The sequence below is a fragment of the Cricetulus griseus genome, chromosome 5, assembly GCF_003668045.3.
Source record: "Cricetulus griseus strain 17A/GY chromosome 5, alternate assembly CriGri-PICRH-1.0, whole genome shotgun sequence".
Lineage (NCBI taxonomy): Eukaryota > Metazoa > Chordata > Mammalia > Rodentia > Cricetidae > Cricetulus > Cricetulus griseus.
Window position 1 is genome coordinate 26,007,718 of NC_048598.1, and position 27,379 is coordinate 26,035,096.

At 40.6% G+C, this 27,379-nt stretch overlaps 1 pseudogene; it reads left to right on the plus strand.

The window, feature by feature from the left end:
- Nucleotides 1-8,897: 8,897 nt before the first annotated feature.
- Nucleotides 8,898-25,778, plus strand: LOC100772446 (annotated as a pseudogene).
- The last annotated feature ends 1,601 nt before the right edge of the window (nt 25,779-27,379 follow it).

Below are 27,379 nucleotides of genomic sequence, written 5' to 3' on the forward strand. Positions count from 1 at the left end.
TCACATCACAAGTCCAGGGCTGGTAGAATTTCCAGGCACCTGGCTTATGGTAGCAGAAGAAAGGACCACATACCAAATTGTCAAGTTCTGTTGACATACACGTCTGTTATTGAATTCACACTGAGAATAAGAGAAGTGTCAGCTCAGACTTTCTTCTGCCTGTGTTGCATTGTGAATGCCACATATACCTTTTGTGATGAATCATTTTACTGAGCTACCGTAATCTAACCTACAAATCTACCCCAGTCTAGGCAAACTGCCACAGTCTACAATGTACTGAGGGAAAAAAGATGAACTGAGAGTCCGGTGTCCAAACTCTCATCGTTCCTTAGAGTCACAATAAATGGCTTCTGCCTTGAACCTTTGACATAGGACCTGTATCACCATCAAACCCTGTATTAAGTAAAGTAAGACATATGTATTACTTACTCTTAGATTTAGAACAAAATTTTAATGCAAGTCAAAACTTTCTTCTTCTCCTCCATGAATGGTCTTACTCATTGGCCCCCTCTTTGAAAACCAGAAACCTAGCATACATGTAGACCATACTTAAAGCCACAACCAACATCAAATCACAGGTAATCTTCCATTTTAAGCTGTACTAATTAGAACTTGCCAGAAGCCCATTTTTTAAAAAAATAAATTTTTATTTAAATTACAAACAATCTTATTTTACATACCAATCCCAGTTCCCTCTCCCTCCCATCCTCCCATTTTCCCCACCAACCTCCCCATCCCACTGCCTATCCAATCCCCAGGTAAGGTGAGGCCTCCCATGAGGGATCATCAAAGTCCAACACATCATTTGAGGCAGGACATAGGCCCTCCCTGTGTTTCTAAGCTGACAAAGTAACCCTCTATGGGGAAATGGGCTCCCAAAGCCCATTTGTGCATTAGGTATAAATACTGGTTGCACTGCCAGAGGCCCCATAGATTGCCCAGGCCTCCCAATTGACTCCCAAGTTCAGGAGGCTTGTTTCAGTCCTATTCTGGTTCCACAGATGTCTGACTGGAGCCCATGAGCTCCCACTTGCTTAGATCAGCTGTTTCTCTGGGTTTCCCCAGCATGGTCTTGACCCCTTTGCTCATCATGTCTACAACTGGATTCTAGGAGTTCAGCTCAGTGCTTAGCTGTGGATCTCTGCTTCTGCTTCCATCAGCTACTAGATGAAGGCTCTAGGATGGCATTTAAGGTAGTCATCGATCTCATTATAGAGGAAGAGCATTTAAGGTAGCCCTTCCACTATTGCATAGATTCTTACTTGGAGTCATCCTTGTGGATCCCTGGACATTTCCCTAATGCCAGGTTTTTCTTTAAACCTATAATGGCTCCCTCTATTATGGTATCTCTTTCCTTGCTCTCCTTCTCTATTCTTCCCCCAACTCCATCTTCCTGATCCCTTATGGTCTCCTCCCCCCTTCTCCTTTCCTCTTTCTCCTATCTCCCTCCCCTGTGCTCCCAATTTTCTCAGGAAATCTTGAACATCTGTTCAACTATGTTCATAGCATCATTATTTGTAATAGCTGGAACCTGGAAGCAACCTAAACACCCTTCAACTGAAGAATGGATAAAGAAAATGTGATACATTTACACAATGGAGTTCTTACTCAGTGGGGGAAAAACAAACAATGAAATCTTGAATTTGGCAGGCAAATCCATGGAACTAGAAGAAACCATCCTGAGTGAGGTAATAGAGACACAGAAAGACAAACATGGTATGTGCTCACTCATAAGTGGATATTAGATGTAGAGCAAAGGATTACCAGCCTACAATCCACACCACCAGAGAATCTGGGAAACAAGGAGGACCTTAAGAGAGACATACATGGTCCCCCAGAGAAGGAGAAAGGGACAAGATATCCAGAAGCTCTTTCTTATCTATCCTCTGTCCTACTTTCTTAGCAGTCACTAAGAGATATCATCTGTAGGTGCAGACCATCCTAAGTCCCCATCTTGTTCTGATGGGAATGACATACATTAAGACTTATTGTCATCTTTGGGAGGGTTTAAAATGTGATGCTTCTGCATCTGACCTGCTCTAAATTTTGGTCTTCTTGTAACATATCATTACAAGAAATGTATATTTACACTAGGAGTAATATAATTAAAATACTTTGTCAACACTTCTCTTAAATGCCCACTCAATTCTCTTTCTAATATATTTCCCCAGTGAAGTTACCCACTTTTATGAAATGAAATCATCTGCATATGATTCTTACCTTTATATGCCTAAATTTAGTCATCACACAGTAAGAGTTCACACCACATCTTCCTTCCCCAACCACCAGAAGCACCACCTTCTATGATCTCTGAACTCTCTGCAGAGCGTCTTTGTCATGAAGCATGATTTTTGTATTGTCTGCATTATTGCCGAGAGAACTCCTTAAAGACACATATTGAACTTATTCCTGCTTTTACTTAAGATTTCCACCAAGAAAAGAAAACTCAGCACTGGCTTTTCAAACACCGGGGAATTGTCACTTAAAGAAATGTACTAATCCTGTGTCATCTAAGAAGACAAAACTAGGGTTTATAAGAAAAGATTCTAGAGAAATAGAGTTCTGCTCCAAGCCTGGAAGAGTATTCCAATGATTGGGGCTTCCATAACTAAATAAACTGACTTGGGAAGCTGTGAATTACCAGGGCCTAGAGTGCTTCCTGAGAGGGTGAGTGATCACCACCCAGGTGATGGGAGCTCCTGATGATGCAACCTGCAACAGTAACCAAACAAAGTGACTGGGAATTTTAAATTTTACATAATTTTAAGCCCAATTCTGCAAATTTATGCATAGGTTTGAGCAGAGTAAGTTTTAAGATATTATGAAAATTCATAAGGCCAAGAACAGCAAAAATCTTAAGCACATGCCAAGGAAAACATTCTTCAAAGAAGCAACAATTATATTAACAATCTCTTATCAGAAAAAAATATGAAAAAGTTAAATATCTTTACTGGAGAAAATATCTACACAACTCACAGAACATGGGAAAGTTGAACTGGTGCCTACCTGGTGCCTTAGCCCCTGTGAACTAGTGTTCATAGTAAAAGAAGGTATTTTGTGTCCTAGCAAAGTAGCATCCAAAAACCAAGGATTAGAGTAGCTGGGGTGTCAGAAATGCTATGCACTTAGATGTCACCAGCATAACAGATGGCATGAGGTGGGCTCTCTGCTAAGAGTAAGGACAGAAAGGTAGACACTAAAATTTTAGTTATAGCTTTATAAGCAACTGAAGCTAAACAACCTCCCTAGAACACCAGCTTCTAGTGGTGTACAATGGCCTACCACAATTGGAACCATTGGCCAGTACTTACAGAGTGACAATATGAACTAGCCAGTCTATAAAGGACTTGTGTGGATATTTTATTTTGTCAGTATAATCCACTATAATGTATCTCCCTACTCTAATCAGTGGTATGTGTTCTACAACCACGTAATACACTGAGCTGTGGGCTGTGATGGCTTCTGGTTACCTACAAAACTACCCCAAAGCCCAGATGCTGTGTAGTATCTTTGACCCTACAACTACAAGAGAAGGTGGTCTACATACATGAAAATGTATGGTAAACACATACATGGGTCTATTGAGGGTGGGGTACATGTCTGAACTACTGCTGCAGTATAATCTGTCACACTGTTCTGAAGTGGAAAAGAACCAGAACCAGTAGGCTATGAGCATCATAAAATCCATGACGCTAGCCAGTTGTTCTTAATATTGGGAAGCACATTAAATACATACACTGTGGATGTCACTGTGGAAAGCAGAATGTGATCTACTGATCTCATCAGTCCTAACAAGACAGCCAATGAAATCACCACTGTCAAAGGTCTTAAGGAGGTTAAGTGTGATACAGGTGTATCTATTCATGACAGATTGACAGTGACAAGGACACACTGCCCAGGAATGAGTCTAAACACTTGATAAATCATGGCATAATCATGTGGCTGACATAATCATCACATATGAGTGGCGGAGCACACTAGCCACTGATACCATGCACACTAGTCCAGACCCTGTATAGTCACAGTTAGTGCAAGGGCAGCGCTGCTGTTTTGCCCTTTGCAAACAATCAAAAGATGAGATAGTTAGATTGGTACACAAGTGGTCTGTTTAACCCAGATTGTTCTGTGAGTTCTCATCCCAGTGTGAGCAGTCTATGACCCTTCTAACTCAGTTTCCATCTGTCCTCTTGAAGTCTAGCTGTGTAGCCATAGTTTATGTCCTGAGTAGGGTAAAGAAAATATCTGGTACATCTACAGATGATCTAAATATTATTTTAATGATCACTTGGGGAGAATCACCCAGGGACCCTGTCCTGATGGAAAACAGTTGGTTGCTCCTTCTGGCTATGGCTGTGTTTTTAAGCACACACCGTGAATTCACATCTCAGTACATACACAGCCAAAACAGGTGCACCCAAGAAATCAAAGATTGGAAAGGGATCTATCCACTGTAGCAGGAAAGGAGAGCATAGGAGATCTCTCTGGGGCAACAACCTCCTCGGGCAAAAGAAGTGTTGGGGTTTATCTAGAGGACTAAATATGTGTTCTTACAGGAAAGCCTGTTAGGAATGAGCACATTTGTGAGCATGCTCAGTTTCAGGTCATAGTTCAAGAAGGAAGATGGTAGGCACCTTTTGGGATGTTCAGAATGATGGAATTCAAGAATTTAAAATGATAGGAACACCTTAGGGAATATTCATCTTGTTTTATAGACAGCATGCCCAGAAATGCCTCTGAGTGGATTCAGCTTCCCCTCCAAAGAAAGCTGTAGCTAAAACAAGAGGAAAGGACATTTGAAGGTACATTAAAATAGAGATTTTCTTCTCAAGGAATTAGCCTCACTTAATGGCAAGCATATTGACAATGCTGCCAATAGCATCTTGTGGGATGGTGTAGCTCTACCTTTACAAATCCCTACTGAACATCTATCTTTACATACATATATAGATTCTAACACTGATTTTTCTGGAACCTGCTAAAGTCAAATTAATCCCTTGTCTGATCTTGTTCCTTCTAAAGGAAAGATGCTGACCATTGATTTGGTTACTCTACTCGTGGGAAAATAAAGGTTGATATTTTCCCTTGCATTAGTGTTGCTTGTCTGTTTTGATGCATTAGCCTCTCCTGTTGATGTGGACTCTGCTGAAAGCCAGGTGAATGGTTTCACAGAACGCTGCTGCACAAAGGTAAAACCCCTTCCAAGTCCAGGGTGTATTGTAAAAGTTGGAGGGGGTGACACTGTAAGATTTTAAGACCTAGTTACAAGCATTGACTCAGCTTGCAGCCATCTTGAATATAACCACTGTGATTGCCCCATTACCCTTGAGTAACCTAGTCAGTTGTCCCTACACGGTTAACCAGCAGACAGACTGGAAGCTGTGGTATGTGGAGCTTTATTAATTGATTGTGGTGCTGGGTATGTACCTGACTCTTTGACATTAGCATGATATAAAATGGATACATTCAAGCTTGGTCACTCTTGTCCTGAACACCCTATAAATGCCATCTTCTAGCCAAAATCATAGGGACATGCTTGGGTTTACTCATGCCAGAGACCATACTTCTGTCAGTATCTCTAATAACTGAATTCTCAGTCTGCCACTTCTCATTGAATTAACAGTTCTTCCAAACTAGGAACAGTTTATTCAATAAAACAACTAACTCTTTGGTGTTTTTGAATGATGGACACACTTAGGCCTTTGATACAACCCTTCCTTTTTGGTGAGAGTAAAGCTTGTAGAAATACCAGAGTGTTGTGAATGTCTGCACACATCCAAACCAGCTTTGCATAGGATTGAAGGGCTAGGTCTTAGCTGTGAAACTTATTTTTAAATACTTAGGATGTTTTCTCTGGCAAAGAAAAGACCTGATAATAAAAAAGGAGTTTTAACAACCAGCTTTACCCAGATATGATGGCACATGCCTGTCATCCCAGCACTTAGGGGACAAATGCAGAAAGGTTGGTGTGAGGTCAAGTCCAGTCTGTCTAAATCCATCAGTCCATACCAATTTTAACCGTGTGACTAGTTACATAAATTAATGTCCGAATTGTCATACATACTCCCTACTTATTTCATTGAAAATGTTGTGGCTGTGGTAGAATATTTTTCTCTGTACTCTATACATGCCAAGTACAGAGAAAAAAGAATATTTGTATCTGACCAAAGGAGCACATACAGTTACATTATCAAGCAACTTGTCCAAGGCCATTTAGCTGTGAGCCACTAAAGAAGCTAAAGCTAAAGGCAACAGGTAGCATCCCAGTCCTGAACCTGGTCTTAAATATTCACAGCACTATGGACAAATGGCTTGACTGAACTTGTGCTAGGATGTTTTATTTTAAATAGTTTGTCATGGATTGAAACAGAAATAGAAAAAATGTAAATTTTATATTCAGAAAAAGCTAATTATATTCATAACACTCATGTGGTGTCATGAGTCATATCTTCACTATACTGGTTTTGTCCTCACAGGGCACACAAAATTCCTGGGAAGATTCAAATCTTACTTCTCATAGCACACTGTGCCTCTGGAACCAAAATTCCACAGGGATATGACATTAAAATATGGGGAAAGCCAGAAACTAGAGAAAGTGAAATAACACTGCATAAAACTAGGTAGGGAACCACTAATAATTGGACAAGAGTTTAATAGATATGTCCTCTCCCCCCAACTATTACATTTTCATTGTATTGTTTATACAGTAGAAATTTCCAAGTACTCATTAAAATGCTGACTTCCCTGTGCCGAACAAGTACTACCTTCCAGGCACTATCCAACACAGGCAATTATGTCCCATAACCTGGATATTAAGCAGCTCTACTTTCATAGAAAGAAAGTAAAGTAACAGAACTTTTGTAATTAGAAAAGAACTTTTTTTCATTTATTAATTTTATTTCTTTCCAATTTTTTTCCAACTTTTTTATTTGAATTAGAAACAGTATTGTTTTACATGACAATCCCATTTCCCTTCTCCCACCCGTCCTCTCCTACCCAGCCCCCCCCAACTAAAACCTTATCTGTCACATATCTTAGAAAAGAACTTTTGAAAAGTAAGATAGCCTTTGTTTCTTTGCAATAGTGGCAAGCAAGAAGATTCTAAACCAGAAGAGAATACTACATGATTGAAAATCTTATAGCTATTAAAATTCACCAATTCATTTACCAAATATTTCCTGAAAACTTTCATATAAGTAGAAATATATTTACAATATTTTCACTGAAAATTGGGTGGCATGCTACATAGCACATTAAAACTTTGTGGGTATCTAAATATAGATACACACATAAGCATATTTTAAAAAACAGTTTAAATCCATGTGTAGTATACTGGATAACTTCTTGGTAGGACTTATAATTTTGCTCATTTTTTTAGTTAGCTATTTCATGTTTTTTGCAAAATTAACAGTCAAGAGTTAATTGTAAAATAGGAAAAGGGAATAAACAAGATTCCTGAGTTCCTTAATAGTTCATAACTACAATAGCTGTCTATTAAAAGTCTACATGGTAAATGAATATGAAAGTTTAAATAGTATGAGTTTAGGAGTCTGGCCACACCTCACCCTTGTCCCCCCTCCGCTCTCTACCCTCAGACTGTCACCTGAGGTGAGTCTAGGCACTGCTCTGCCCCCAACTTCCCACACTACACACTCCTCAATTCTTCCTGAGCCTGCCCCTCAACTTCAAAGACAGGAGTTACCTCAGAATAAAGGGTTGGGAAAAGATTTTCCAATCAAATAGGCCCAAGAAACAAGCTTGTGTAGCAATCCTAATATCTAACAAATTAAGACTTCAAACTAAAATCAGTCAAAAGAGATGAAAAGGGCATTTCATACTCATCACAGGAAAAGTCCATCAAGATGAAGTCTCAAACCTGAACATCTATGGCCCGAATATGAAGGCACTCACATTTGTAAAAGAAACATTACTAAAGCTCAAACCAACATGGAGGTACTTAAAATCTAAACATATGTTTCACTTACTGATTTTTTTCTTTTCATCATTTTTTATTTATTTTACATACCAACCACAGTTTCCCCTCCCTCCTCTCCTCCTGCTTCCTCTTCCTTTTTGGCTCCCCCCATCCACTCCTATGTCTCCACTTAGATGTGGTGAGGCCTCCCATGGGAATCAACAAAGAATGGCACATTAAGCTGAGGCAGGACCAAGCTCCCCTGCATCAAGGCTTGGTAAGGCATCCCACCATAGGGAATAGGTTCCAAAGAGCCTGCTCATGTATTAGGAACAGGTCCTGGTCCCACTGCTAGGGGCCCCACAAAAGACCAAGCTACACAATTGCCACACTCAGAGTCGTTTTGATTTGCATTTCTCTGTTGGCTAAGGATGTTGAGCAATTCCTTAAATGTCTTTCGACCATTTGAGTTTCTTCTCTTGAGAATTCTCTGTTTAAATCTGTACCCAATTTTTTCATGAGCTTATTTGGTATTTTGATGTCTAGTTTCTTGAGTTCTATATATATTTTGGGAATCAGTCCTTTGCAGATGTGGGATTGGTGAAGATCAGTTAGAAAATCACTTACTGATTCTTCAAGTGAGGAAAGAACATTGGCGGAAACCAGGCACTAAAACATTGTAGGCTTGTTGCCCAAAGTGCAAGGCTTCCCATTCAAGATGTGTTAAAGAATATATCTCACTCGTCAACCTGAATAGAATTCCTATTTCTTCTTCCACAAGCCTAGACTGGAAATTGACTGGGAGAACAGATTTCTCAGAGACCACATCATATTGGAGGCATGGGTGACCACAGTTCACTTTACAGCATTCCAGGACAGAATAAAGAGCTTAGAAAAGAGGGCACAATCCCAGGCTTGCTATATCTCCTGTCATAGTTACCAGAGTCTGCATGTTGTCCTCCAGAGGGACCATTCCCCCTTGCACATGGATTATGATCATAGTGTAGAAGGTAGAAAAACAGGAAGCAAAGCCCCTCAGATTTATCTCAGGTGAGAGTAAATCTGGAGCCCCACCCCCATCAAACCAAGATAGATATATGGAGGACTTAGTCCTAAAAGAATTGAGAGCATTTCTGTGTCATTGAGTCCCATCTTGTCCCTTAGCACTATTATGCAGACTCACAGAGAATGTGATGTCCCCATCATGCTTCACCACCTAACTGCAGAAGAACGTGATGTGTCCAAATAATGTAGTGCAAAAGCAAATGAGATAACTAGAGTGAATTTCTAGTGTGACAGCCGAGGGTAAATGAGAAAAGCACAAAGACACATAAAATGGCCAGATTCATTCACAGTAGCCAACTTACAAAGTCAGCCCTCTTGCTGGTCAATAGGAGAATGGATAAACAAAGGTGTTACACAGCCTTATTCAGTCACAAACAAGAGTAAAAATAGGTGTTTTATGAAAACAATTTAAAAAACAAAAAGATTCTAATATTCAAAACTTGCATGATTTAACAGAATAACTACTGGCCATGTATTATTATTATTGAACACCAGAAATACAACTCACACAAGGTCAGGAGAGATGACTTAGCGGTGAGAGTATTAGTTGCTCTTCCAGAAGACCTGGGTTCCGTTCTTACCACCAACATGGCAGCAGCACACAGCTGCCTGTAAATCTAGTTCAAGGGGATATAACACTCTTTTCTGACCTCCACAGCAATGCACATGTGTGGTGCACTCACATACATGAAAGGCAAAATACCCATACACATAAAGTAAAACTAAATAAACCATTTTCTAATTTATTTCCTTTTACTAAAAATAGAAGACTTTATAATGAAAAGTTGGTTCTTTGAAAAAATCAACAAGATAGACAAACCCTTATCCAAACTTACCAAACAGCAGAGAGTGAACATGCAAATTAATAAAATCAGAAATGAAAAGGGGGAGATAACAACAGACACTGAGGAAATCCAGAGAATCATCAGGTCATAATTTGAAAACCTGTATTCCTCAAAATTTGAAAATCTAAATGAAATGGACAATTTTCTGGACAGATTTCACTTACCAAAATTAAATCAAGAACTGATAAACAGTTTAGATAGACCTATAACCCCTAATGAAATAGAAGCAGTCATCAAAAGTCTACCATCCGAAAAAAAAGCCCAAGGCCAGATTGCTTCAGGCCAGAATTCTACCAGAAATTCAAGGAAAAGCTAATACCAATTCTCCTCAAAGTATTCCACAGAATAGAAGCAGAAGGGTCATTGTCAAACTCTTTTTATGAGACTTCAATAACCTCGGTACCCAAGCCACACAAAGACACAACTAAGAAAGAGAACTGCAAACCAATATCCCTCATGAATATTGATGCAAAAATACTCAGTAAAATCCTGGCAAATCAAATCCAAAAACACATCAGAGAAATTATCCACCACAATCAAGTAGGCTTCATCCCAGGAATGCAGAGATGGCTCAATATGCAAATCCATCAATGTAATCCACCATATAAACAGACTGAGAAATAAAAACCACATGATCATCTCACTAGACATTGAAAAAGCCTTTGACAAAATCTGACACCCAGCAAGGTAGCAGGATACAAAACTAACTCAAAAAAATCTGTAACCCTACTGTATACAGATGATAAACTCAATGAGAAAGAAATCATGGAAACATCACCTTTCACAATATCCACAAGCAACATAAAATATCTGGGGGTAACACTAACCAAAAAAGTGAAAGACCTGTACAATAAGAACTTTGAGACTTTAAAGAAAGAAATTAAAGAAGATACCAGAAAATGGAAAGATCTCCCATGCTCTTGGATAGGTAGAATTAACATAGTAAAAATGGCAATCCTACCAAAAGCAATCTACAGATTCAACGCAATCCCAACACAGTTTTTCACAGACATTGAAAGAACAATACTCAATTTTATATGGAAAAATAAAAAACCCAGGATAGCCAAAACAACTCTTTACAGTGAAAGATCTTCTGGACGCATCACCATCCCTGACTTCAAGCTCTACTATAGAGCCATAGTTCTGAAAACAGCTTGGTATTGGCACAAGAATAGACAGATAGACCAATGGAATTGAATTGAAGACCCAGATATTAACCCACACACCTACAAACACCTTATTTTTGACAAAGGTGCTAAATCTATACAATGGAAAAAGATAGCATCTTCAACAAATTGTGCTGGCACAATTGGATTCGGACATGCAGAAGATTGCAGATAGATCCATACCTGTCACCATGCACAAAACTTAAGTGAAAATGGATCAAAGATCTCTCCATAAATCCAGCCACACTGAATCTTCTAGAAGAGAATGTGGGAATAACCCTTGACCAATTGGCACAGGAGACCAATTCCTGAACATCACGCCAGAAGCACAGACACTGAGGTCTGCAATCAATAAATGGGACCTCCTGAAACTGAGAAGCTTCTGTAAGGCAAAGGACACAGTCAGTAAGACAAAACGACCACCCACAGAATGGGAAAAGATCTTCACCAACCCCACATCTGACAGAGGACTGATTTCCAAAATATACAAGGAGCTCAAGAAGCTAGCCACCAAAACACGAAACAATGAAATTAAAAAGTGGGGTGCAGAACTAAATAGAAATTTTTCAACAGAGGAATCTGAAATGGCTGAAAGCCACTTAAGAAAGTGCTCAAAATCCTTGGCCATCAGAGAAATGCAACTCAAAACAACTCTGAGATACCATGTCACACCTGTCAGAATGGCTAAAATCAAAAATACCAATGACAACCTATGCTGGAGAGGATGCGGAGAAGAAGGAACACTCCTCCATTGCTGGTGGGAGTGTGAACTTGTAAGACCATTCTGGAAATCAGTATGGCGGTTGTTCAGAAAAATGGGAATCAATCTACCTCAAGATTCAGCCATTCCTCTCTTGGGTATATACCCAAATAGTGCATGTTCATACAACAAGGACATATGTTCAACCATGTTCATAGCAGCATTGTTTGTAATAGCCAGAACCTGGAAGAAACCTAGATGCCCCTCAACTGAAGAATGGAAAGAGAAAATGTGGTACATTTATACAATGGAGTACTACTCAGCAGAAAAAAGCAATGGAATCTTGAAATTCACAGGCAAATGGATGGAACTAGAAGAAACCATCCTGAGTGAGTAACCCAATCACAAAAAGACAAACATGGTATGTACTCACTCATATATGATTTTTAGACATAGAGCAAAGGTTTACCAGCCTATAATCCTCTAATCCTATAATCACCAAAGAAACTAGAAATCATGAAGGACTCTAAGGAATAAATAGACGCAGGAATGGGAAGTGGCATGAACTCCCGAGCTAATTGAGATCATGAGGGTAGGGGAGAGGGTGCTGCCCCAATAAGAGCACAAGAAGAGGAGAGGAGAGGAAATGGAGGAGCAGAGATATTGAGTAGGGGGAAGAATAGAGGAGAGAGAGCAGGATGAGAGATACCATTTCAGAGGGAGCCACTATAGGTCTGAGAAGAGATCTGGAACTAGGGAGATCTCCAGAGACCTACAAGGATGACACGATCTGACAGTCCGGGCAGTGGAGGAGAGGATAACCTAAATGCCCTTCCCCTAAAATGAGATTGATGACTATTCTCTATGCTATCCTAGAGTCCTCATCCAGTGGCTGATGGAAGCAGAGACAGACATCCACAGAAATACACTGAGCTGAAATCTGGAACCTAGTTGAAGAGAGGGAGGAATGAAGATCAAAGGGGTCTCTACCAGGTTGGAGAAACCCACAGAAACAGTTGGCCTGAAAAAGGGAAAGCACATCGACCCCAGAAGCTGTTTGGGAGGCTAGTGCGGGACTGATCCAGCCTCCTGATCATGGATGCCAATGGGGAGGCCCCTGCACTCCGGGGAGCCTCCGGAGGTGGACTGGCGTTTTTCCCTGGTGGGGGGGTACTTTGAGAGCCCATCCCACTTGAAGGGATGCGCTCTGTCTCTGGACACATGGGGAGGGGCCTAGGCCCAACACAAGAAGATTTGGTGGACTTTGTGGAGCCCCTGTTGGGGGCCCTACCCTGCCTGGGGAGTGGTGGGTGGATGGGGTGGGGGGTAGGTTGGAGGAGGGATGGGGGTGAGGGGAGGGAGAGGGAGAAGGGACATACATGTGAAACAAGCCTGTTCCCTAACTTGAATTAATAATAATAAAAAAAAATCTAAAAAAAAATATCCAACACCCCTTCATGATAAAGGTCTTGGAAAGATCAGGATAACAGGAACATACCTAAACATAATAAAAGCAATTTACAGCAAGCCAACAGCCAACATCAAAATAAATGGAGAGAAACTCAACCTGTTTCCCCTAAAATCAGGAACAAGACAAGGCTGTCCACTGTCTCCATACCTCTTGAATATTGTCCTTGAAGTTCTAGCTAGAGCAATAAGACAACAAAAGGAGATCAAGGGGATACAAATAGGAAAGGAAGAAGTAAGCCTTTACTATTTACAGATGATATGATAGTGTACATAAGTGAACCGAAAAATTCTACCAGGGAACTACTACAGCTGATAAACACCTTCAGCAAAGTGGCAGGATACAAGATTAACTCAAAAAATCAGTAGCCCTACTATATATGGATAATAAATGTGCTGAGAAAGAAATCAGAGAAACATCACCCTTTACAATTGCCACAAACAACATAAAATACCTTGGGGTAACACTAACCAAAAAAGTGAAAGACCTGTATTGTAAGAATTTTGAGTCTCTAAAGAAAGAAATTAAAGAAGATAACAGAAAATGGAAGGATCTCCCATGCTCTTGGATAGGTAGGATCAACATAGTAAAAATGTCAATCTTGCCAAAAGCAATCTACAGATTCAATGCAATCCCCACCAAAATTCCAGCAAAATGAAAAAACAATTTTCAACTTTATATGGAAAAACAAAAGACCCAAGATAGCCAAAACAGCCCTACACAATAAAGGAACTTCCAGAGGCATCACCATCCCTGAATTCAAGCTCTGTTATGAAGCTATTGTCCTTAAAACAGCTTGGTATTGGCACAAAAATAGACAGGTAGACCAACGGAATCGAGTTGAAAGCCCTGATATTAACCCACACACCTGTGAACACCTGGTTTTTGACAAAGAAACTAAAGATATACAATGGAATAAAGAAAGCATCTTCAGCAAATGGTGCTGGCATAACTGAATGCTTGCATGTGAAGAGCTGTGGATAGATCCCTGTCTATTGCCATGCACAAAACTTAAGTTCAAATGGATCAAAATCCTCAACATAAATCCAGCCATACTGAACTTATTAGAAGAGAAAGTAGAAAATATCCTTGAACAAATTGCTTCCTGAACATTACACCAGTAGCACAGACACCAAGTTCCACAATTAATAAATGGGACCTCCTGAAACTGAGAAGCTTCTGTAAGGCAAAGGACACAGTAAACAAGACAAAATGGCAGCCCACAGATTGGGAAATGATATTCACCAACCCCACATCTGACAGAGGGCTGATCTCCAAAATTTACAAAGAACTCAAGAAGCTGGTCTCCAAAACACCAAACAACCCAATTAAAAAGTGGGGTACAGAACTAAATAGAGAATTCTCAATAGAAGAATCTAAAATGGCTGAAAGACACTTAAGAAAGTGTTTAACATCCTTAGCCATCAGGGAAATGAAAATCAAAACAATTCTGAGATTCCATCTCACTCCTGTAAGAATGGCTAAAATCAAAAACACCAATGACATTTTATGCTGGAGAGGATGTGGAGAAAGGGGAACACTCCTCCACTGCTGGTAGGAGTGCCAACTTGTACAGCCACTTTGGAAATCAGTATCTGCAAGAAAATGGGAATCAGTCTACTACAAGATCCAACAAGTCCACTCTTAGGTATATACCCAAAAGAAGCACATTCATACAACAAGGACATCTGTTAAACTATGTTCATAGCAGCACTATTTGTAATAGCCAGAACCTGGAAGCAACCTAGATGCCCCTCAGCTGAAGAATGGATAGAGAAAATGTGGTACATTTACACAATGGAGTACTACTCAGTGGGAAAAACAACAATGGAATTTTCAAATTCACAGGCAAATGGATGGAACTAGAAGAAACCATTCTGAAAGAGGTAACCCAATCACAAAAAGACAAACATGGTATGTACTCATTCATACCAGCGTACAACCCACTCTGCCTGAAAAGCTAAGAAACAAGGAGGAGCCTAAAAGAGACATACATAGTCCCCCGGAGAAGGAGAAAGGGACAAGATCTCCTGAGCAAATAGGGAGCATGGGGGAGGGGAGGGGGAGCTAGGAGAATGAGAAGGGGAGAAGAGGAGGGGTGAGGAGGACGGGGAGAGCAGTAAGGTTAAGTTGGGGGAAGAATAGAGGAAAGCAAGGTAAGAGATATCATAATAGGGGGAGACATTTTAGGTTCAATTCAGGCACTAGGGAAGTGTCTGGAGGTCTACAAAGATGACACCAACTAATGATTTAAGCAACAGAGGAGAGGCTACTTTAAATGCCCTCCCTGATAATGAGATTGTTGACTAACTTATATGCCAACCTATAGCCTTCATCCAGAAGCTGGTGGAAGCAGAAGCAGACACCCACAGCTAAACACTGAACTGAACTGGAATCCAATTGCAGAGAAGGAGGAGTGATGAGCAAAGGGGTCCAGCCCAGGCTGGTGAAACCCACAAAAACACCTGACCTGGACAAGGGAGAGCTCTTGATTTCCAGACTGATAGCTGGGAAATCAGCATGGGACTGATCTAGACCCCACGAACATTGGTGTCAGTAAGGAGACCTCAGAAATCAATGGGGCCCTTGTAGTGGATCAGTACTTATCCCTAGCATAGGAATGGACTTTGGGAGCCCATCCCACATAGAGGGATACTCCCTCAGCCTAGACACAAGGGATGGGTGGGCCTAGACCCTATCCCAAATGATATGACAGACACAGAAGACCCCCTATGGAAGGCCTCACCCTCCCTGGGGAGCAGAAAGGGTATATGGGATAGGTAGGGTGTTAGTGGGGGGGCCCAGGGGAAGCGGGGAGAGAGGAAGAACTTGAATTGACATGTAAAACAATCTTGTTTCTAATTCAAATAAAATAATTTTAAAATAGAAGATTTTTCTCACATAATATATCCTGATTGTGGTTTCCCCTCCCTCTCTACTCTTCACTATTCCTCCCAAGGCCGCTCCTATCCAGATCCACTCCTTTTCTGTTAGCAAACAAATAGACATCTAAGGAATAATCAAAAATGAAATAAAAGTATAAGATAAAACAAAAACTAACACATTACAATTCAATAAAATAAATGGAAGAGAAAGAGCCCACGTGGAAGCACAAGAAATAGAGACCCACTCATTAGCACACTCGGGAATCCCATAAAAACACTAAACTGGAAACAATAATATAATGCAAAGGCCATTTCTTAAATTTTTAAAGAAATACATCTGACACAAGCTGAGACGTACATTCAATGTAAAACAAACACATGGTTTCAGAGACTGTGCAGTAAAATGTATAAAATGCTCATCAATGTTTTGTATGTTGATTATGTACTAATATTTTAAATTATGTTTTAATAAGAAATGTCATTGAAACTGGGCATGGAGAGATGGCTCAGGATTCAGATTACTTACTGCACTTCTAGGGGACTCAAGTTTGGTTCCCAGCACCCATGTCAGGTAGTTACAGGAGGTCTGTAACTCCAGTTCTTAGGGAATCTAACACAATGTTCATAACTCCCCAGGAAGCTGCACTCATGGGCTCATATTCACATGCACAAGTGTACACACACACACACACACACACACACACACACCATACAAATAATAATAGAAAGTATCATTTTACCCATTTTATGTGGCTGTTACAAAGTTGTATATATGGTTTGTATTCAGTTTCTTTTGAACAACAGCTTTTGTTGTATATGGAAAGGGTCTTGCTTATTTGTGAAACTCGTAGTCAGAGTCACAGAGAATGATGAATAGCTGCTCAGACAGAAACAGAGAGAAATGAAAAGCCATGGCCTCCTCTTGCCACGTGATGATTGCATTGGGCAAATTTAGAATTGGTCATTTTAAAAGAAACATTCATCTGCTTTGATTCTGAGCTTTGCCAGAGTTGCTGCTAATGAATATTTCCTTCCTTGGACAATCTTATTTTATGATATCAGCAATAAATGACCAAGGACAGAGAAGGGGGACTATATAATATGAATTTAAAGTTTAGGAAGGCAATTTGCCCAAGTATTTGCCGCTTCTGCTTGTGACTCAGGAGATTTGACTCTTCGTTCACAGGAATCACTGACTTCCAAGGCAGATAGCTCCACAGCTGGGAATCCAAGCACCAAGACAATTTTGTGGAGAAGAGAGTGGTCATGATTGGCTTTGGGAATTCTGGAACAGATGTGGCAAGCAAGATCAGTTGTGTCGCTGAACAGATTTGGTGCCATACCCTGCTTCTGCTCCTTGTGTAAACTTGATATCTGCAGAGAACATGTGAGTCTAGACTTTCTCTCTGGTGTTCTCATTTTGGCTGAAAACTGAGAAAGGTGATTATTCATTGTTTTCTGAATTATATGAAGGAAATAATAGAAAAATACCTAAATAGTGACATTCTTCTACATAATGAATGAACTGTGAAAGATAACAGACTAGAGTCAGTTACCAGCATTATCTACATATGGCTACACTAGGGAGAAAAATACTTAAAAACTGAAATTAAATCTACAGGGAATTCCCAAGTGTTCTTAGCGGATGTGACTTTACAGAGAAGAATATGCACAGACATGAATAAAGGTTTTCTGCTGATTCATGAAGGAATATCCAGGAACACAGCAGCAGCTTCATGAGATCTCACTAATTAAGAATATAAAGAGGAAGAAAAACAAGCAGCCCTCTGGGTTGCAAATGCTGCTGACTTCTAAAGAGCATGGAAGATCGCTTTCCGTCATTCAAAATTAGTCTTTCATATTAATTTAAGATAGCCACCAAGAACACATGAGTTTTCAAACTCCGGGTACTTTCTGCCCACACAGTACGTAATCATCCATTCTGTGGTCTACTGACTCACACCAGGCTTTGTGTATATAATACAAGCATCATAAATCTCTGTGATTATGACCTTGCAAGACAGTGGTTGTGTCTTCATTAAAAAGCTGCAGTCTTCTTCAAAATCTCAGTTAAATAATTCCAAGTAGGGAGCAGAGCTAGTTCTCATAGGTACATTCTGGGTTGTGTGACTTTATACTATTTATATGGAAACTGTCCATCTGTAAATAAGAGAACATTTGCAGTGTGAATCTTCCCATTTCGCTTTTGTTGTTACTACGTACCTTGTATTCAGCTATTTCTCCATCAGTGCGGATTATAGATAGAATGACACAGCTTTCAGGGAACATGGGGTGAACTTATAACTCCCAGTGTAATAAGTTATTTGGGATAAAGCCTTCGCATGCTGGGGCCTAACACATTTCAGACATCCGGCACAGGTAGGGGAAGAAAGACCTGTGACAAACAGTAAGTGAATTGAAAGGTGCTATGTTGCTGGTGTAACAGAGTGTTAGTGTTACAGCTCTGGAGCTGCAAAGATACCCTGACTTATCAGGAAGCCCTGATACTTAAAGCCCCAGTAGGACAGCCCTGAAGGCTAGAGCCACAGTAGGACAGCTCACCCCTGGAAGGAGAGGTGTCCTGACTTGTCATGAAGCCAGGCTACCTGAAGCTGTGGTGAGATTGGGGATGGTCTCCCTGCAGCAATCCTGCTCCTCTCCTAGAGAGAGCCTTTACAACTGACCTCTGTTCTGTTCCCCAGGGAATGTCCTAACAGAGTTAGCCTCTTCTTCCTCCACTGGGGATGTTACTTGTTCCGGTACAATCTGCTAAAGGGGAAGTCCCTGCAGAAATGTTGCAATCTCATCCAGCTCCATTGAAAAGCTGTTACTTTTTCTGCTCAGCCTTGCTGAACTCCACCTAAGGGACGTCTCAGCAAGGTTCTATTCTTAATCAGCAAATGAAGATCTTCACCCAAGACTCTTTTGAGAAAGAGATTTATTTGGGAAGGAGGAGTCCAGGAAAGTGACTGCCTCTGCCAGGATGGGAAAGGACAGCCAGCAAATGAAATGACAGAGAGGTTTATATAGGGATTCCTAGGGGTGGGGTTTTCCCAGGGAGAAGGTTTCCTGCTCAGGGATTGGTTAGTTTTCCTGCTCAGGGATTGGTTAGTTTAGTCAGGGTAGAGATGGCCCTGATTTCAGGGGCAAACTGTGTTTCTTTCACGGACCCTTTTTAGCCTTTTGATTCTAATTTCTTTCACTAGCTTTGATTCTAGGGACACAGTGTGTTTCATTGGCACTGGTTCCAGAGTCAGGGTGTTTTTCTTTGGTTCTGGGTCCAGGGATAAAGTGGGTTTTTTTGTTTGTTTGTTTTTTTACTGGCTCAGTTTTCAGATCCTGGGTGTGTTTCTTTCACCGGCTCTGAGTTCAGAGTCAGGGTGCTCAGAGATTGGTTGGTTTCGTGTTTCAGTTGGTCACAGGCAGAGTTGGCTCTGGTTTCAGGGCCAAACTGTTTTTCTTTCACTGGCCCCTTTTAGCTTTCTGGCTGGTTCTAGTTTTGGGGCCAAGGCATATTTCTTTCACTGGCTCTGGTTCCAGGGCCAAAGTGTGCGTGTGCGTGTGCGTGTGCGTGTGCGTGTGCGTGTGCGTGTGCGTGTGCGTGTGCGTGTGCGTGTGCGTGTGCGTGTGCGTGTGCGTGTGCGTGTGTGTGTGTGTTGGCTCTGATTTCAGAGTCGGGGTATGTTTCTTGGGGTCCGGGTTCAGGGCTAAAAATGTTTCTTTCTCTGGCTTAGGTTTCCGATCCAGGGTGTGTTTCTTTAACAGGCTCTGGATTCAGAGCCAGAGTGGGTTTCTTTGGCTGGTCTTTTTACCCTACCACTGGGCCGGTTCCAGCATAAGAGGGGAGAAGCAGGCAGGCGGGTGAGGTGATATGTGCAGTTTCTCCTACCTCCTTGGCAATGAAAAAGCAAAGCTATCAGAATTTTAAATCAATATGATTAGAAACGGAGGTTTACTGGGTGACCACTCCTCTATAGGTTTTCCTCAGCACAAGACGAAGTGTATGGACATGGAACAGAGTTTGGGATAATGGGAATCCCTTGGACACCACACTCTTCATTCATTATAGCAGAATCATCCAATGTTCTATCCCACATCTTTATCAACAGATGGGCAGACAATAAATTAAATGCAAGGTTTGACCATGCCAATTGTGGACTACAGGCTAAACACAGGTAAGATCTATACAGCATTTAAGACAAGCAAATATTTTAAGCTACTATGCCAGGGCTGAAGAGATGGCTCAGCAGTTAGTAACACTTACTGCTCTTGCAGAGGACCAGAAATCAGTTCCAAGCACCCACATCTAGACACTGACAACTGCCTGTAATTCTAGGTCCTGGGGATCTGATGCCCTCTTGTGGCCTTCAGGGATACTGCATCCCCCCACCTCCATACCCTCACACAAACACAGGCAATTTTTTTTTTTTTACTTTCTTTATTAGTTCAAATTAGACACAAACCTGCTTCACATGTCAGTGCCTGCTCCCTCTCCCTCCCTTCCTTCCCAACCCCCCAACAATTCCCCACCCCATCCCCCGTCTGCTCCCTAGGGAGGGTAAGGCCCTCCATGGGGATCCCCAAAGTCTGTCATATCATCCTGGGCAGGGCCTAGACCCTCCCCCATGTGTCCAGGCCAAGAGAACATACCTCCATGTGGGATGGGCTCCCAAGTCCTTTCTTACTCCAGGGATAAATACTGATCTACTACCAGAGGCCCCATAGAGTGCCCAGGCCTCCTCACTGACATCCACCTTCAGGGATCTGGATCGATCCCATGCTTGCCTCCCAGACATCAGTCTGGGGTCCATGCACTCCCCCGTGTTCAGGTCAGTTGTCTGTGTGGGTTTCACCAAAGCCCAGTCTTGACCTTTTTGCTCATCACTCCTTCCTCTCTGCAACTGGGTTCCAGAGTTCAGTTCAGTGTTTAGCTGTGGGTGTCTGCCTCTGCTTCCATCAGCTACTGGATGAAGGCTCTAGGATGGCATATAAGGTATTCATCAGTCTCATTATAGCGTAAGGGCATTTAGGGCAGCCTCTCCACTATTGCTTAGATGGCCAGTTGGAAACACAGGCAATTTTAAAGAAACAATTTAAAAAACACTATGCTAATCAGTGATTGTTCAAGTTAGGTGTGTGGAATAACTAAAGGGTGACATTCTAAGTCTTAATAGAATTTGTTTTCATTGGAAATACTGAAGTCATTTCCTGCCAACTAGGCATTCCGGCCATCCTACTGAGGCATAGAAGAATGCATGTGGAGTGCACACTGGTGAAGCAGCCTTGAGTTCCAGCACCCTGTCTCGCTGTGTCACTGTACACCAACACTTACCTCTTCCATTGTCACCTGTCAGCCGCTTCCTATTACTTGTCTAGATTTAAATTCGTGCTTCCATAGCATCCTTCAAGCCTGCTATCAGTTAGGACAATTTCATCATTCGTATTTCTGACCACCCATACTCATGCAGCGCAGACATATCTGGATTCGGCTGTTCTGTTCTACCATCCCATCACTCCATCATCTACTAACACCATCTACTCTCGCCACCACATGAAACCGTGCTTCCCAGAGCTATCGTGGTTCCAGATGACATCTGTGGATCCATTCCCTCTCTTCCTCCTCACGCCTCAACCCAGTCTTCTCTTCTTATCTAGTTTTCTCTCCCCTCTCACTCTTCTCTGGTTCTTTCCATTTCATACATAACCTCCCTCTACTCCATTTCTCAATGCCTTACCCCATCCAGGCACTTAGAACTTGGTGCCATCTGTATGTCTTTCTTGGTCCTCTTCCCTTCTCTCACAACATTGATTTCTGTATTTTAAAAATCTACGATCTCGACATGCCTATGATCTCAACACTCCAGAGGCTGAGGCAAAAGTATTGTCTTAAATTACAAATGCAGTCCACACTACACAGTGTGTTCCAGGACAGCCTGAGCTACAGAGCAAGAACCTGCCTAGTCGTATAATATTGAGTGTGTAATCTTGGTAAAAGAAGACAGAAGATAAATGTATCCGCTAGCACACCGTGAATGGGACTTTCTGCAAGGAATTTGTGATTCCTTATAATTACCAAACATTAATCTGTCATTAAGAACAAATACTTCCCAGTGAAGATTTAGTTTTAAAGTCACATGGTTGCACCTTGTAGATCCTTGAAAGAGACTGATAACCAATTTATGTCAGTCTTTACATGATCCCAAGCACAAATGCCTAAGTCAGCTTTGAAGAACTTTAAAAATCCCATTATCTAAATATACTGTTATCATGATTTGATTAGTGAGGTCGATTTGATTGTCATGTCATTATTACCACCTTACAAATTCTGAAACTGAGAATAAACTGTTTCATGATCTGTCCAGATAGTCACGGTGAGAAAAAAAATAGAAGTATAAAGCCCATCCTGAGTCCAAAATCTAGTTTTTCACCAATAAACACTATCAGGTGTCCAAGGGAGGGTAGTAAATAATATTAAAATTTTTGAAATACTGCTGTGGTTTTCTAATAGCTAACAGCTTCAGCTTCTTTATGAAAATATTCATTCTCATTCCATATTATTATACTCCTTAATATACAGATTTCTCAGCCACCAGTCTGTCTTCGGTGATGACCTTCCAGATCGAATCACTACTGGAAAAGTGATGGTGAAGACAAACATGAAAGAGCTCACCTCAACATCAGCCACCTTTGGGGATGGTACTGAGGAGACTGTAGAAGTTGTTATCTTTGACACGGGCTACACCTCCTCTTTCCCTTTCTTGGATGACAACTCTGAGATCCTCGACAGCGAATACACAATGTTTAAATCTGTCTTCCCTCCTCAGTTAGAGAAGCCGACACTACCTTTCGTTGCATGCTCCAGCCTGTGGGAGCCACCATTACCACATCAGAGCTCCAAAGCCGAAGGGTTGCACGTGTGTTCACAGGTATGATGGTCTTCACGGGAGCAACTGTGTGCTCCTGGCCACACACTCAGATGATAAAGACATCTAGTTTTCTCTTCTATCTATTCCCTATTCTGCCAAGCCAAATGTGTAGCTCAGTGCTAGAGCACTTGCCTGGGTTCCCCACGATTCTAGTTCTGGTTGATCAACACTGAAAAGAGAGCCATCTCAGCCGGGCGTTGGTGGCGCATGCCTTTAATCCCAGCACTCCAGAGGCAGAGGCAGGAGGAGCTCAGCGTGTTTGAGGCCAGCCTGGTCTACAGAGCGAGTGCCAGGATAGGCTCCAAAGCTACACAGAGAAACCCTGTCTGAGAGAGAGAGAGAGAGAGAGAGAGAGAGAGAGAGAGAGAGAGAGAGAGAGAGAGAGAGAGAGAGAGCCATCTCTCCATCTCCTCTTGTGGGTTTTAGGTGCATGCTATCTGTTTATGCCTGCCCCACCATCTCTATGACACCGTGAGCCCAACTTTATTTTCTCTCTGCTGTTCTGCCATAAGCAAACCCGCTACTTTGTAAGTTAATTAAAAACTTCTTAAAGGAATGAAAAGGTTTAAGGTAATGGGTACGTTAATTATCCCAAGCTCATTATTACCCCATATATACATGAATCAAAACCTCATACCATATTTCATAAATATATGCAAATATTATGTTTTGACCAAAAAGCCATATTAACGTGTTTAGCAGTCATGAGTTTTAAGCATAGATTTAAACTGAAAAAAGAACTCAAAAACCTATTTTCCCTGAGAGAAAACTGACACCCCTTGCTGACAGCCTAAAGCTGATTGTAACAGAATGGCCTTCTGGGAAGTTTTCTAAATACAGCTTTGACTTGTTTGTTCCGTGGAGATTAGACACCATAACCATTCTATTTCACAGACATCATTTTGTTTGCTTCTCTTACCCAGCCCTCCTGACCGTCCTTCAAGGACTGTTTTGTTTTTTCAGGACTGAAAAAGTTACCCTCACAGAGTGACATGATAGTGGACAGCCGGCAACAGAAGGAAACAGAAAATGGAAAAGGGGTAAGGAGCTTGGTTGGGGGGAGTTTTGTTATTGTGAAAGTCAATGAAACTTGTCCAGAGGGAACTACTTGATTTTCTCTTCTCATGCCTTCTGCCTAACTATGATCTGATATGATTGCTTTTGTTAAATCACACAAAGGGTGTTATATGTAAAATCGCCCAGCAAATGCATCCTGAGTCCCTACACTAACTGAACCACGCTAGGATGCCCTAGTCTACACAACCAGCAAGCTCCAAACAGACCACAAAAATAATTACAGGAAGCAGTCATTCACTGCTTGTAAGAACTATGGTCAGAAAGAATCTGTATAATAAATAGCTGAATTCAGAATCTATAGGAATGTCAACACTTTAATGCAGTAGCTGGTAGCTAGATGCACAGTTATTCAAATTTGTTTATCAGCTACTCTGGGCACTTCTATCAAGATCACCCTTAGGGAGATCAGAAGAGGAGATAAAATATTCATATCACAACTTCATAACTTTAAATGTACTTATTTTACTATCCAGCTTTCTTTTTCAAGATACTACCTTTATTATATATCAATTCTCCTTTTCCTGACTTTATTAATTTAATTTTCCTTAAATAATAAGTTTTTGCTGCTCTCTTGTGCCTTGGTTTGTGGTCTCCAACTAACTTTTTCATTTAGTTAGATGTTCACATTTTATTATGTTTTTAAAATACTCATTAGCATCTTCTAAACATTTTTGAAAAGTTCCAATAGTTCATAAATTGTCTATAATGTTAGTTTTGTTTCTCTTTTTACTCAAGAAAAATTTAGCCAAGGGCTTCTAAATTTCCAAGCTTGTGGAACAAGTTGCTATTTCCTAAGAGTATTTGAGGGCATAATTTGTATCCAGAAATTAATGTAACAAGATATTTTGTGTAGCTAGGAAGCATGAAATAGACAGTGTCATTTATCACACTGTTCCACCCCACTCGAGGTTCTTGTTTATCGTTTTTATACAGTGGAACTGGATTATCTGCCTGGAAAAAAGGTGCATATCTCTCCAAGAATTAATCTAGTTGTTCAACAGTTTCTATACTTATGCACTCTACTGAGCCCTTTGGTGAGTTTTAAAATGTCTATAAAGTATGACTTATCCTTAAAACCTGTAGTAAAACATGTATGTGTACAAAATGAAGATGATTTGTGAATAAAAGAAAATAAACATGCTACCAAGCAGGAAAAAAACCCACTGGAAACTCACAGGTGAAATCTGTCTCAGGCATTTGAGTATTTTCTTCTTGTTCCAGGTTTGTGAAAAGCCTCAGAGGAATATATCAAGTGCATTATGTCGACTACATGGATGAAATTGCTTTAGAGTTGTATGTCAAACCCAACCTGCTCACTCTCTTCCTCTGTGATACAAAGCCAGCCAAGGAGATTTTCTGGGGACCCTGTACCACATACCAGTACCACCTTCAGGGGCCAGGGAAATGGACTGGGGCTCGGGCAGCCAACCTCACTCAGATCCACAAACCCTTCAAACACTCTGAGACATCACCCTCAGATGACTTTGGATCACATGTATCTGTTGTCATTTTATTCTTTGTTCCTGGGTTAATTATCATGCAAGTGATGCATTCCTAAGCTCACACCAGCAGAGAGAAGCAAGCACTAGAGAGAACCAGTCATTGTTATTTGACATGCACACCTCAGTGCCAAGTGAGAATATGGGAAAAGACGTTCATTAGACTGACTAGCTAGGGAACAAATGAAGATATAAATGAAAACAAAGTTACTCTGTTATGAATCTCCCAAGAGCTTTATATGTAAGGGGTTTGAAAACAGCTTATTTTCTTTAATATATATATATATATATATATATATATATATATATTCTTTATTATATATACATATATATCATAGCTTATTTTGACTTTATTCCAGAGGTGAAAGGACATACCTTATAAGTTTACCCAAAACATAATAGTATGAAGAACAATAATTGGGGTTCAATAAGTAAACAAGGTAAAGGAAAGGTTAAGCCAAGCATAATACTCAGAAGTACATCGTGTGTCTTTTCAGTAGAAAATCCGACAGGTACCAGCTCAAGCAATGCTGAAAACTCAGTCTATCACTTTTCACACCAGTATTACACAATAAGAAGTCCAATACTGTGTGGTCTTACAAAAAGTGTTTAACTTGAATGTGATCATGAAAGACAATCAGAGAAGCGAAGAGAGCAAAACCTCAAGATATCTCACTGATAGTCTAAAGGAAAGTCAATGTCATCCAATAAAAGCACCAGTAAATCTTTCTATAATCGTGGAAAGGCCACCTGCAAGGTTTAAATATGGGTGGACTGTTTTAGGACAACTAGGTAAATCTTACTGGATTACTGATCATATTGATGAGTGCTAAGATTATAGCTAAATATCCTCATATGCAGAAGATACCATGTGCTGAATGAGTTATCCATAATGGTTGATTAATTTGGAAAAAGTCTTTGTAGGAGGGTGTGGAAGGGAAGTAAAGAGTGAAACATATTGTGACTCGAGGTTATTTAAATGTTCATTGAATTATTCCTTCAGCTCTTTTGTAAACTTGAGAATTTCAAAATAAAAGACACTTCAAAATAAAAGCATGTGATGATTTATATGTGTGCCACAGGTAAACCACAAATTATTTTTATTAGCCAAACCATAAAAAGGAAACCTAGACAAATAAGTAATGAGGTTCATAAGACATTGTGTTTAACAAAAAAAAAATGTCTTGAAGACATGCGTAGCCTAATGGCAACACGCATTTATTTGTGACCTGGTTTTCCATCTCACCATGAGCTTAATTGCAATCGGTGTTTTTAGGATAGTGGAACAATCTGAGCGAACTCTTCAAAATATTTTTTCAACCAACATAAATTTTAATGAACATAGGGCATAGTCTCGGAAAATTTCTGGAATACAGGTACTTAAAACCCTATGGTTGTTGTTTTAATTGTAGGTCTCTCTATCTCAATATATAACAGAGTAGGGTTGAAGCCCTTTAGAGGAATTGTAATGATCATGAGCAGCCTCGATGAGGGAAGTCATCTTTTACCAAAGGTCTGGGCCCCAAGAAAACTCACTCTGGGAATCAGGAAAGTTTTTAGTAAACCACATTAAGTCTGCTTCACACAGACAAATGTTTGACTGGAGCCCCGGAGCTGTATTCTCTTTATCAAAGCCAGAAGAGTTTAGTATGAAAAAAAAAAAAAAAACAATTTTGGGCAAGGTTTTCAGATCCTCATTCATCTCTGAGCTTTGTATAAACTGTGATACCTAACCCCAACATGACATAATTTATTGTGAAAGTTGCAGTTTACAAAAGTGAAAAGTTAAGAAACTTGTGTCAAAATTTTAAGATTATATGTGGTTTAGAACAGAAA